Raw genomic sequence first — 13,274 nt, 5'->3', positions numbered from 1 at the left:
ACTTGGCTCTGGCTATACTCCCCAGAGGAACCATCGCCCCCACCAGTACTCAGCACTGAATACTGGTTGGAGAGCGTGATGCACCCAGGGGACTCCTGCACTACCTGCCTGGTCCTCCTCTTCTGTCTGGCAGTCACCCAGTCCCTCTCTGCCTGCACACTCCTTAGCTGTGGGGACGACCACCTCCTGAAACGTGCAATCCACAAAACTCTCAGCCTCGCAGATGCACCGCAGTGACGTCAGCTGCCGCTCAAGCTCCGAAACCCAAAGCTCGAGCTCCTCCAGCTGACGACACTTCCTGCACAAGCGGTTGTCCAGGACATAGGAAGCGTCCTGGATTTCCCACATGGCACAGGATGTGCATTCCGCGGGACTGAGCTGCCCTGCTATGCCTGTATTTAACAGACTATTAACTAACTTAGCAGGAATAAACTTGAAAAAAAAACTAGAAACACTTACCAGCTACTCACCAATCAGCTCCTTCCCTGGTTGCGACGTCACTTTAGCTGTTTTGCAGTTGCTGCTTTTGTTATTGTTGTTTTCGCTGGAGGTTCTCCGCCTCCTCGCTGCCGCCGCTGCTCTGGTTTGCATTCTCTCAGGGCCTCCCACTCAATTTATCCTCCGCCCCCTCACTGCTGCCGCCGCTGCTCCAGTCTTCTGTTTGCAAAATGGCTATTAATTTTCCTTTTACATTTTTAATAAAATTCTTGGGATGTAGGCGTCGCTGGCAAGGCCGGCATTTCTTGCCTCTCCCTAGCCACCCTGAGAAGGTGGTGGTGGGTTTTCTTATTGAACCGCTGTAGTGGTCTTGAATGCTGCCAACATAACAACAGTCACTGGACTTTTTGTATGTGAAGGAAGCACTTTGAGATGCGATAATTACAGGTCTTTTGTTTCTTTTCAGTGCATGAAGGTACAGCAGGATATCAGGATATTGACAATGAGTGGTAAAGTATAATTGCCACCCCCCCCCCCGCATTCCATGAGTACCGAAGGCCTGAATCTCTTTTTTTTGATCATTTTGGTATATATTTCATCCCTTCTCGCCTGTTCACAAGTAGCTATGGTGCTGAGTGCCAGCCACTCTTCTCTTTACGTGTGAACCTAGGAAACAAATGTAACGGCGATGGGAGGGGTGGGGGACATGATCATAGTTGAGGACAATCGTCTCTCCATCCACTATCCGGAGGGGTCATCGGCAGCAATGAGAGTCGAAGACTTTTGGGGATTTTTCTCCTTCTTAGCCCAGGGGTGCTGAGGCTAATTGCCACTCAGCACTTCTGAGGGAGGATAATTGACTCCTTTACTGCTGCCCCGACTAAACTCAGTTAATGCAGCGTAAGACCAGGGATTGAATCTGAAATCTTCTGGAATGGGTGCCTTCGGGCAACACCATTTACCCAATAGACCACGAGGGGAGCTCCAAACCAATATCTTGCCACAACCACAGTATTCACTCTTGGAGCAGAATATTTTTACGTGTAAATTCCCATCCAGTGAGTACTTCACCATACCAGGTATCGAGCCCAAGTCCCATTCACCCATCACCCCCTGTGCTCACCGAGTCCCGTTCACCCATCACCCCCTGTGCTCACCGAGTCCCGTTCACCCATCACCCCCTGTGCTCACCCCGTTCACCCATCACCCCCTGTGCTCACCCTGTTCACCCATCACCCCCTGTGCTCACTGAGACCCGTTCACCCATCACCCCCTGTGCTCACACCGAGTCCCATTCACCCATCACCCCGTGCTCACACCGAGACCTGTTCACCCATCACCCCCTGTGCTCACACCGAGTCCCGTTCACCCATCACCCCGTGCTCACACCGAGTCCCGTTCACCCATCACCCCCTGTGCTCACCGAGTCCCATTCACCCATCACCCCCTGTGCTCACTGAGACCCGTTCACCCATCACCCCCTGTGCTCACCGAGTCTCGTTCACCCATCACCCCCTGTGCTCACCGAGTCCCATTCACCCATCACCCCCTGTGCTCGCTGGCCCGTTCACCCATCACCCCCTGTGCTCACCGAGTCCCGTTCACCCATCACCCCCTGTGCTCACCGAGTCCCGTTCACCCATCACCCCCTGTGCTCACCGAGTCCCATTCACCCATCACCCCCTGTGCTCACCGAGTCCCGTTCACCCATCACCCCCTGTGCTCACCGAGTCCCGTTCACCCATCACCCCCTGTGCTCACCGAGTCCCGTTCACCCATCACCCCCTGTGCTCACCGAGTCCCATTCACCCATCACCCCCTGTGCTCACCGAGTCCCGTTCACCCATCACCCCCTGTGCTCACTGAGTCCCATTCACCCATCACCCCCTGTGCTCACTGAGACCCGTTCACCCATCACCCCCTGTGCTCACCCCGTTCACCCATCACCTCCTGTGCTCACTGAGTCCCGTTCACCCATCACCCCCTGTGCTCACCGAGTCCCGTTCACCCATCACCCCCTGTGCTCACACCGAGACCCGTTCACCCATCACCCCCTGTGCTCACACCGAGACCCGTTCACCCATCACCCCCTGTGCTCACACCGAGTCCCATTCACCCATCACCCCCTGTGCTCACTGGCCCGTTCACCCATCACCCCCTGTGCTCACCGAGTCCCGTTCACCCATCACCCCCTGTGCTCACCGAGACCCGTTCACCCATCACCCCCTGTGCTCACCGAGTCCCGTTCACCCATCACCCCCTGTGCTCACCGAGTCCCATTCACCCATCACCCCCTGTGCTCACCGAGTCCCGTTCACCCATCACCCCCTGTGCTCACCGAGTCCCGTTCACCCATCACCCCCTGTGCTCACTGAGTCCCGTTCACCCATCACCCCCTGTGCTCACCGAGTCCCGTTCACCCATCACCCCGTGCTCACACCGAGACCCGTTCACCCATCACCCCCTGTGCTCACACCAAGTCCCGTTCACCCATCACCCCCTGTGCTCACTGAGACCCGTTCACCCATCACCCCGTGCTCACTGAGACCCGTTCACCCATCACCCCGTGCTCACTGAGACCTGTTCACCCATCACCCCGTGCTCACCGAGTCCCGTTCACCCATCACCCCCTGTGCTCACACCGAGTCCCGTTCACCCATCACCCCGTGCTCACACCGAGTCCCGTTCACCCATCACCCCGTGCTCACACCGAGTCCCGTTCACCCATCACCCCGTGCTCACACCGAGACCTGTTCACCCATCACCCCCTGTGCTCACACCGAGTCCCGTTCACCCATCACCCCCTGTGCTCACACCGAGTCCCGTTCACCCATCACCCCCTGTGCTCACCGAGTCCCGTTCACCCATCACCCCGTGCTCACCGAGTCCCATTCACCCATCACCCCCTGTGCTCACACCGAGTCCCGTTCACCCATCACCCCGTGCTCACACCGAGTCCCGTTCACCCATCACCCCGTGCTCACACCGAGACCTGTTCACCCATCACCCCCTGTGCTCACACCGAGTCCCGTTCACCCATCACCCCCTGTGCTCACACCGAGTCCCGTTCACCCATCACCCCCTGTGCTCACCGAGTCCCGTTCACCCATCACCCCGTGCTCACCGAGTCCCGTTCACCCATCACCCCGTGCTCACCGAGTCCCGTTCACCCATCACCCCCTGTGCTCACCGAGTCCCATTCACCCATCACCCCCTGTGCTCACCGAGTCCCGTTCACCCATCACCCCCTGTGCTCACCGAGTCCCGTTCACCCATCACCCCCTGTGCTCACTGAGTCCCGTTCACCCATCACCCCCTGTGCTCACCGAGTCCCGTTCACCCATCACCCCGTGCTCACACCAAGTCCCGTTCACCCATCACCCCCTGTGCTCACCGAGTCCCGTTCACCCATCACCCCCTGTGCTCACCGAGTCCCGTTCACCCATCACCCCGTGCTCACTGAGACCCGTTCACCCATCACCCCCTGTGCTCACCCCGTTCACCCATCACCCCCTGTGCTCACCCCGTTCACCCATCACCCCGTGCTCACTCCGTTCACCCATCACCCCCTGTGCTCACCCCGTTCACCCATCACCCCCTGTCCTCACTGCCCCGTTCACCCATCACCCCCTGTGCTCACTGCCCCGTTCACCCATCACCCCCTGTGCTCACCGAGTCCCGTTCACCCATCACCCCTGTGCTCACCGAGTCCCGTTCACCCATCACCCCCTGTGCTCGCTGGCCCGTTCACCCATCACCCCCTGTGCTCACCGAGTCCCGTTCACCCATCACCCCCTGTGCTCACCGAGTCCCGTTCACCCATCACCCCCTGTGCTCACTGCCCCGTTCACCCATCACCCCTGTGCTCGCTGGCCCGTTCACCCATCACCCCCTGTGCTCACCCCGTTCACCCATCACCCCCTGTGCTCGCTGGCCCGTTCACCCATCACCCCCTGTGCTCACCCCGTTCACCCATCACCCCCTGTGCTCACCCCATTCACCCATCACCCCCTGTGCTCACACCAAGTCCTGTTCACCCATCACCCCTGTGCTCACCGAGTCCCGTTCACCCATCACCCCCTGTGCTCACCGAGTCCCGTTCACCCATCACCCCCTGTGCTCACCGAGTCCCGTTCACCCATCACCCCTGTGCTCGCTGGCCCGTTCACCCATCACCCCCTGTGCTCACACCGAGTCCCGTTCACCCATCACCCCCTGTGCTCACACCGAGTCCCGTTCACCCATCACCCCCTGTGCTCACTGCCCCGTTCACCCATCACCCCTGTGCTCGCTGGCCCGTTCACCCATCACCCCCTGTGCTCGCTGGCCCGTTCACCCATCACCCCTGTGCTCGCTGGCCCGTTCACCCATCACCCCCTGTGCTCGCTGGCCCGTTCACCCATCACCCCCTGTGCTCGCTGGCCCGTTCACCCATCAACCCCTGTCCTCACTGCCCCGTTCACCCATCACCCCCTGTGTTCACCGAGTCCCATTCACCCATCACCCCCTGTGCTCGCTGGCCCGTTCACCCATCACCCCCTGTGCTCGCTGGCCCGTTCACCCATCACCCCCTGTGCTCGCTGGCCCGTTCACCCATCACCCCTGTGCTCGCTGGCCCGTTCACCCATCACCCCCTGTGCTCGCTGGCCCGTTCACCCATCACCCCCTGTGCTCGCTGGCCCGTTCACCCATCACCCCCTGTGCTCGCTGGCCCGTTCACCCATCACCCCCTGTCCTCACTGCCCCGTTCACCCATCACCCCCTGTGCACACCGAGTCCCGTTCACCCATCACCCCCTGTCCTCACCCCGAGTCCCGGTCACCCATCACCCCCTGTGCTCACTGAGTCCCGTTCACCCATCACCCCTGTGCTCGCTGGCCCATTCACCCATCACCCCCTGTGCTCGCTGGCCCGTTCACCCATCACCCCTGTGCTCACTGGCCCGTTCACCCATCACCCCCTGTGCTCGCCCCGTTCACCCATCACCCCCTGTGCTCACTGAGTCCCGTTCACCCATCACCCCCTGCGCTCGCTGGCCCGTTCACCCATCACCCCTGTGCTCGCTGGCCCATTCACCCATCACCCCTGTGCTCGCTGGCCCGTTCACCCATCACCCCTGTGCTCGCTGGCCCGTTCACCCATCACCCCTGTGCTCGCTGGCCCGTTCACCCATCACCCCTGTGCTCGCTGGCCCGTTCACCCATCACCCCTGTGCTCGCTGGCCCGTTCACCCATCACCCCCTGTGCTCACCGAGTCCCGTTCACCCATCACCCCTGTGCTCACCGAGTCCCGTTCACCCATCACCCCCTGTGCTCGCTGGCCTACATTGGCTTCTGGGCCACCAATGTCTCGAATTTAATATTCCAATCCTTGTTTTCAAACCCCTCACACACGCTCACATTCTGAGAAGCTTTCATCTCTACAATTCAGTGCTACCTGAAGGAGAAAATTGGAGGAAATAATATTACAGGGCTGAATAAATACTTTCTCATCCTTTTACCTTTGGCAACAGTAGGGTTTAGAAGTTCAGCGGCTCACAGTTCCACATAACTTGATGACAGCTCATCTGATTATTATTGAGAAAGTTGGGTGAAGGGCCAAGTGCTGTAATGACACCCTTTCACCATTGACGGCGCTGGAGCAGGGGGAGGGTGCAATTATAGTGGGACAAGTTTACAGAGGCAGTTCCCAATATAAGTGCGGACATAGGAATTTATAATAGGAAAGGTTGAAGGGAAGTGCGCGCATATATAAAACTTTTAAGTTATTTTCTTTAAGTATAATTTTGTATCATGTCTGATATTTTAAATTATGCAATACTATCGGGCCTTGGTGAGACCACACCTGGAGTACTGTGTACAGTTTTGGTCTCCTTACCTCAGGAAGGATATACTTGCCACAGAGGGAGTGCAACAAAGGTTCACCAGACTGGTTCCTGGGATGAGGGGGATTGTCCTATGAGGAGAGATTGCGTAGACTAGGCCTATATTCTCGAGAGTTTAGAAGAATGAGAGGTGATCTCATTGAAACATACAAAATTCTTACAGGGCTTGACAGGGTAGATGCAGGGAGGATGTTTCCCCTGGCTGGGGAGTCTAGAACCAGGGGTCTCAGTCTCAGAATAAGGGGTCGGCCATTTAGGACTGAGATGAGGAGAAATTTCTTCAAAGGGCTGTGAATCTTTGGAATTCTCTACCCCAGAGGGCTGTGGAGGCTCAGTCGTTGAGTATATTCAAGACAGAGATCGATAGATTTTTGGATACTGAGGGAATCAAGGGATATGGGGATAGTGCAGGAAAGTGGAGATGAGGTAGAAGATCAGCCATGATCTTATTGAACGGCAGAGCAGGCTCGAGGGGCCAAATGGCCTACTTCTGCTCCTAGTTCTTACGTTATGATCTTAAATTCATTTATTTTCAAATATAACAGATAAGAAATATGATTGCAAGATCATTGACTTTACAGTGGGAGCTTCAGGCTGCCAGTTTCTCTCTGATCATTTTCCCAAGTAGCAAAGCCTGCAGTGACTACATTCATATCAAGTAGACCAGTTCTCCTACCCTCAGATAGCCCTAGTGAAAGGGAATATTTTTCTCTCGCCGCTATTAGCAACGAACAATCAATGAGACGGCGGACAGGGGGTGGGGGGGAAGACGTGACATATTTTAACCAGTAATTTTGTATGTTAATTGGTGCAAATTCACAAACCCCAGCACATGAGCGTGATCCTTCCTGTAGTGGACGTGCTAATGATGTCAACACTACGGCCAAGAGTTTCCTCTTTGGGCGCAATCATCGATCCTGCCGCAAATTGCGGCCAAAATTGCGCTTGTTTTCAGAATTGCGCTTTTTTTGTTGCTCAAGATTTCGCTCAAAGTCATTTGCATATCGCCGAACGTAAAATCTGCCATGAACCAGAGCAATCGGGCAACGTTTTAGAATTTTTTTAAAAAGTTGCATTAAAACTGACTTTAAAAAAACTATACAGAACCACTTACTAGTTACATTGGCGTACAGCAAGTTGTCTGTTTCTCAGTAAATTAAAAAAATATATTTAAAAGCTTTTAAAAGGTGCCTATTAAGTGTCCTTGCGCCTAAAAAAACTTAATTTTATGAGCCTCCGCAAACGGGCGCAATTAGCGGGAACTCGCCACGGTGATTAATTTGATCTGGGGGGGCGTGGCCGGGTTTTGGGGGCGGGGCTAGCTTCTCGCACGATTAAAAAAAAACTAGCGCAAAAGGGCAGGGGAACTCGATTCGCGCTGGACGCGAGTCGTGCTTAAAATTCCGCGAGTTTGTATTGTGCTGGTTTGGCCGATTTCAGGCGAGTTGTGCTGAAAGAACCAGCGCAACCCGCCGGAAACTCCAGGCCTATGATTGGTAAAGGGTGAAGTGCAGTCAGTCAGTTTTACAGCATTCAAAACAGCCCATGTGCTTTGTGAAGGTGGGTCTCGTCTGTACCTTTTGATCATCCACCATTTCATGGAAAAGTTGGCAAAGCGGCCTGTCCACAGCGAGCAGGCTGTGGCCCCTTCACATGACAGCATTGGCACGTCTGATACAGACTCCAGTGGCTGCTGCTGCCTGTGGGGAGGGGTTTGGGGGGTGCAGGGCTGCATCAACAGAAGTTCACCCAAAACGCCAGCACATGATACCAAAGGACTGATCTTGCATCATCCGCTGAGGTCAGCCTGTTTCTCAGGAAGTGCGAACAGTGCCCACGCAGTGTTAGTGGCCCAGAAATTGGGCCACATAGAAACACAGAAATTTACAACACCGAAGGAGGTCATTTGACTCATTGTGTCTGTGCCGGCTGAAAAAGAGCTCTCCAGCCTAATCCCAGTTTCCAGGCTCTTGGTCTGTAGCCCTGTCGGTTACAGCACTTCAAGTGAATATCCAAATACCTGCCTCTACCACCCTTTCAGGCAGTGAGTTCCAGACCCCCACCACACGCTGGGTGAAAAAAGTTCTCCTCTAATCCTTATACCAATTACTTTAAATCTCTGCCACCCTGGTTATTGACCTCTCTGCCCTTCCTGTCCACTCTATCTAAGCCCCATATAATTTTATACATCTCAATTAAGTCTCCCCTCAGCCTCCTCTGTTCTAAAGAAAACAATCCCAGCCTCTCTAATCTTTCCTCATAGCTAAAATTCTCCAGTCCATAATTGACCCCTTTATACAGGATGCAGTCACGCCAGTATCATGCCCACCGGTGCCATCCAGTGTTAACCCCACCTGAGTGTGCGAAGTGAGTGAAAGGACACCTAAGCCCAGTAGGTGACCACGGCACTTCAGGTGTTTCTGGGGAACCCACCAGATACAGTGACTGAAAACTCTGGTGCCTCCTGCTGCCGGTGGGGGTTAGGCTGCCTAGGCTCCTCGTCCCCCTTCCCCTCTAAAATTCAGGATTCCGTACAACAATAACAATTTTTTTTTTAAATTACCGCAGCTTTGGGGGTTCAGGCCGCTTACCACTGGGGCCAAGGAAGCAGACACTCCCAACGTAGAAGATAAGAAATAGGAGCAGGTTTAGGCCATACGGCCCCTCGAGTCTGCTCCGCCATTCTATGAGATCATGGCTGATCTTTGACCTCAACTCCCAAACTATTACCCCATATCCTTCGATTCCTTTAGTGTCCAAAAAAGGGTGTTCCTGCTCTTGGCTTCACCCTGTCTAATGCGAGGAACCACGTTTGAGACCGATGGAGGTGCCACTCCAAAGTCCCACCCCAAAGCTCCAAGCAAACGCTGGGACTTGATGTACCCAGGTCCTAACCTATTTCCCAGGCTTTCCGACACACTCACACCACCCCAAAGGCCAGCACCTCTTCTGGGCCAAAGTCCATAACGATTGTATCGTTTAGCATAGGTCCAACCCATGTCAAGAAAGGTAGAGAGAGCGAGAGCTAGGTACAGCCCTCTAAAACCTCTACCTGTTACTAGAGGAGTATTAAACAGTGGCCTTCTGCCCGTAGCCTAACTCACACCAAGTCCCACTTACCCATCACCCCTGCGCTCGCTGACCGGTCCAGCAGCGCCTCAAATTCAAAATTCTAATCCTAGTTTGCAAATCCCTCCATGGCCTCGCCTCTTCCTTATCTCTGTAACCTCCTCCAGCCCTACAACCCTCCACGACCTCTGTGCTCCTCTAATTCTGGCCTCTTGAGCATCCCTGATTTTCATCGCCCCACCATTGGTGGCCGTGTCTTCAGCTACGTAGGCCCTAAGCGCTGGAATTCCCTCCCTAAACCTCTCCTTCCTCCTTTAAGACACTCCTTAAAAACCTCCCTCTTTGACCAAGCTTTTGGTCATCCGTCCGTCCTAAATATTTCCTTATGTGGCTCAGTGTCAATTTTTGTTTGATAACGCTCCTGTGCAGCGCCTTGGGACGTTTTATTACATTAAAGGTGCTATATGAATGCAAGTTGTTGTTGTTGGGATAAATGGTTCATTCTCAGACTGGCAATCAGTAGCTAGTGGTGTTCCGCAGGGGTCAGTGCTGGGTCCCCAACTCTTTACAATCTATATTAATGATTTGGAGGAGGGGACCGAGTGTAACATATCAAAGTTTGCAGATGATACAAAGATGGGAGGGAAAGTAGTGAGTGAGGAGGACATAAAAAACCTGCAAAGTGACATAGACAGGCTGAGTAAGTGGGCAGAGATTTGGCAGATGGAATACAATACTGGAAAGTGTGAGGTTATGCACTTTGGCAGGAAAAATCATAGAGCAAGTTATTATCTTAATGGCAAGAAACTGGAAAGTACTGAAGTACAAAGGGATCTGGGGGTCCTGGTGCATGAAACTCAAAAGGTTAGTATGCAGGTGCAGCAAGTGATCAAGAAGGCCAACGGAATGTTGGCTTTTATTGCTAGGGGGATAGAATATAAAAACAGGGAGGTATTGCTGCAGTTGTACAAGGTATTGGTGAGACCGCACCTGGAATACTGCATACAGTTTTGGTGTCCATACTTAAGAAAAGACATACTTGCTCTCGAGTCAGTACAAAGAAGGTTCACTCGGTTAATCCCGGGGATGAGGGGGTAGTCATATGAGGAGAGGTTGAGTAGATTGGGACTCTACTCATTGGAGTTCAGAAGAATGAGAGGCGATCTTATTGAAACATATAAGATTGTGAAGGGGCTTGATCGGGTGGATGTGGTGAGGATGTTCCCAATGATGGGTGAAACTAGAACTAGGGGGCATAATCTTAAAATAAGGGGCTGCTCTTTCAAAACTGAGATGAGGAGAAACTTCTTCACTCAGAGGGTGGTAGGTTTGTGGAATTTGCTGCCCCAGAAAGCTGTGGAAGCTACATCATTAAATAAATTTAAAACAGAAATAGATAGTTTCCTAGAAGTAAAGGGAATTAAGGGTTACGGGGAGCGGGCAGGAAATTGGACACGAGTCTAGGTTCGGAATGGTCATGGCCCTGTGGGTAGTGGAGTGGGCCCAGGGGCCGTGTAGCCTGGTTCTGCTCCTACTTCTTGTGTTCTAATTCTGTGTTAGATTTCAGGAGATGGTTTTATTCCTGTTCCTGGCTGGGTGGAGATCACCTTTACAGAAGGTAAGTACTGTAGAAAATATAGGGACAGAGTGATCTCCTGGAAGAGTTTCGATCGCCTAGATGGGTCGGAGGGGAATTTCCCAGATTTTTTCTCCCAAATTGGCCATTGGGTTTTTTATCTGTTTTTTCGCCTCTCCCGGGAGATCACATGGGTTCGGGTGGGATGGAGAGTGATAGAAGATTTGAGGTTAGGATCAGATCAGCCATGATCTTATTGAATGGCGGAGCAGGCTCGAGGGGCCGATTGGCCTACTCCTGCTCCTATTTCTTATGTTCTTATGTTGAAGCATGCACAGCCACACAACAGCACCACCTATGGGTATTACCAACTAATTCATTAACACAAGAGGACTCCAAGGCCTCTATCTGGGGAAGGAGGACATTTGGGACTGGGCAGAAATGCCAGAGAGGAGGGGCATCTCTAAGAGGGAGAGGAGAGAAAGAGGGAAAGAAAAACTGGAGGTATTGGGGCATTTCCTCCAATCACTTTAGCGGGGCTGTTGGAGGTCACAGACAGCCAGTTGGAGAATGACATGCGGCAAGGGCATGGGAAGGGGAGCAAGGAATCATGTTGTACATGTCCTTTGAAGTTCCTGTTGAGATTACAGATGTCTTGCACTGTCCAATGCTCAGTAACTTTACAGACTCTGGTTACACCGGCTTTTGGCATCAATTGGTGACATTAAAAAAAAAAGCACGTGCTAAATAATTGATAAGGATCGTGTTTCCGATTGCCTACTGGGCTCGTCAGAAGTACACCTGCATGCTCCGAAGATACTGTGAGCACAAAGCTATACTTCAAGCCGATTCCGCAGTCCAACATCTCACTGGGACTGGTATAACAGTGTTGTTCTAGAAAACAAATGCGGACTTTGGGTAAGGGCAGGACTGAGCGATGCCCTCTTTGTTTGAATAGCCTGCCAACACTCAGCTTCCACCTCGTGAGCTGCTGGCATCGCTGGAACCATACCACAGCAAATGTCTCATCTTCTGGAGAGGACAGTCAGAAAGTAGACTTGAAGTAATAAAATCTAAAGACTCTTATGTCTCATGGTGTGGAGATGCCGGAGTTGGACTGGGGTGGACAAATGTAAAAAGTCACACAACACCAGGTTATAGTCCAACAGCTTTATTTGAAATCACAAGCTTTCGGAGCGCTGCTCCTTCTTCAGGTGAAGTGTCTCAGGAAGAGGCCATTCAGCCCCTCGAGCCTGTTCCACCATTCAATGCAATCATGGCTGATCTGTATCCTAACTCCATCCACCCGCATTGGCTCCACATCCCTCAAGACTGTCGTCTAGCAAAAATCTATCGATCTCAGATTTAAAAATTAATTGAGCTCGCATCTGAAGCTTTTTGTGGGAGAGGATTCCACACTTCTGCCACCCTTAGTGTGAATAAGAGTTTCCTAACTTCACTCCTGAATGGCCTGGCTCTGATTTGAAGATCAAGTGATGTCCCCTTATCCTAGGCTCCCTCACCAGCACAAAAAGTTTCTATATCTACCCTCTCAATTCCTTTCAAAATCCTAAAAATCTCACTCAAAATCACCCCTCAGCCTTTTATATTCCAGGGAATAAGAGCCTAATTTATGTAATCTCTTTGCATAACCTGATCCTCAGAGCCCTGCTAACATTCTGGTGATTCTGCACTGAACTCATTCCAAGGCCAATATATCCCTTTCTGAGGTGCGGTGCCCAGAACTGTGCACAGTCCTCCAGATGTGGTCTAACCAGGGATTTCTGTAGCTGCAGCAAAACTTCCTCCCTATTATAATCTAGTTCCATGGTTATAAAGGCCAACATTCCATTAGGCTTTTTGATTATCTTTTGTACCCGTCATCACAGAATCACAGAAACCCCACAGTGCAGAGAGAGGCCATTTCGGCCCATCGAGCCTGCACCGACACATATCCCACCCGATCCCCGTAACCCCTACACCAACACATATCCCACCCGATCCCCGTAACCCCTACACCAACACATATCCCACCCTATCCCCGTAACCCCATGAATTTAATCCCCCTAACACTAAGGGTCAATTTATCATAGCCAATCAACCTAACCCGCACATCTTTGGACTATGTTCATATGTTCAATGGTCCACATGGTCATATGTTCAATAGAAACAGCTTGCATTTATATAGTGCCGTTCACATCCTCAGGACGTCCCAAAGTGCTCCACACCCAACGAATGAAGCATGGTCCCTTTTGCCAATTTGCACGCAAGAAATTTCTATTTTAATAAATGCATTAAATGAATTC

The sequence above is a fragment of the Somniosus microcephalus genome, chromosome 13, assembly GCF_052327205.1.
Source record: "Somniosus microcephalus isolate GS21.2 chromosome 13, FLI_Smic_1.0, whole genome shotgun sequence".
Lineage (NCBI taxonomy): Eukaryota > Metazoa > Chordata > Chondrichthyes > Squaliformes > Somniosidae > Somniosus > Somniosus microcephalus.
Note: the sequence above shows the minus strand (reverse complement) of the source record.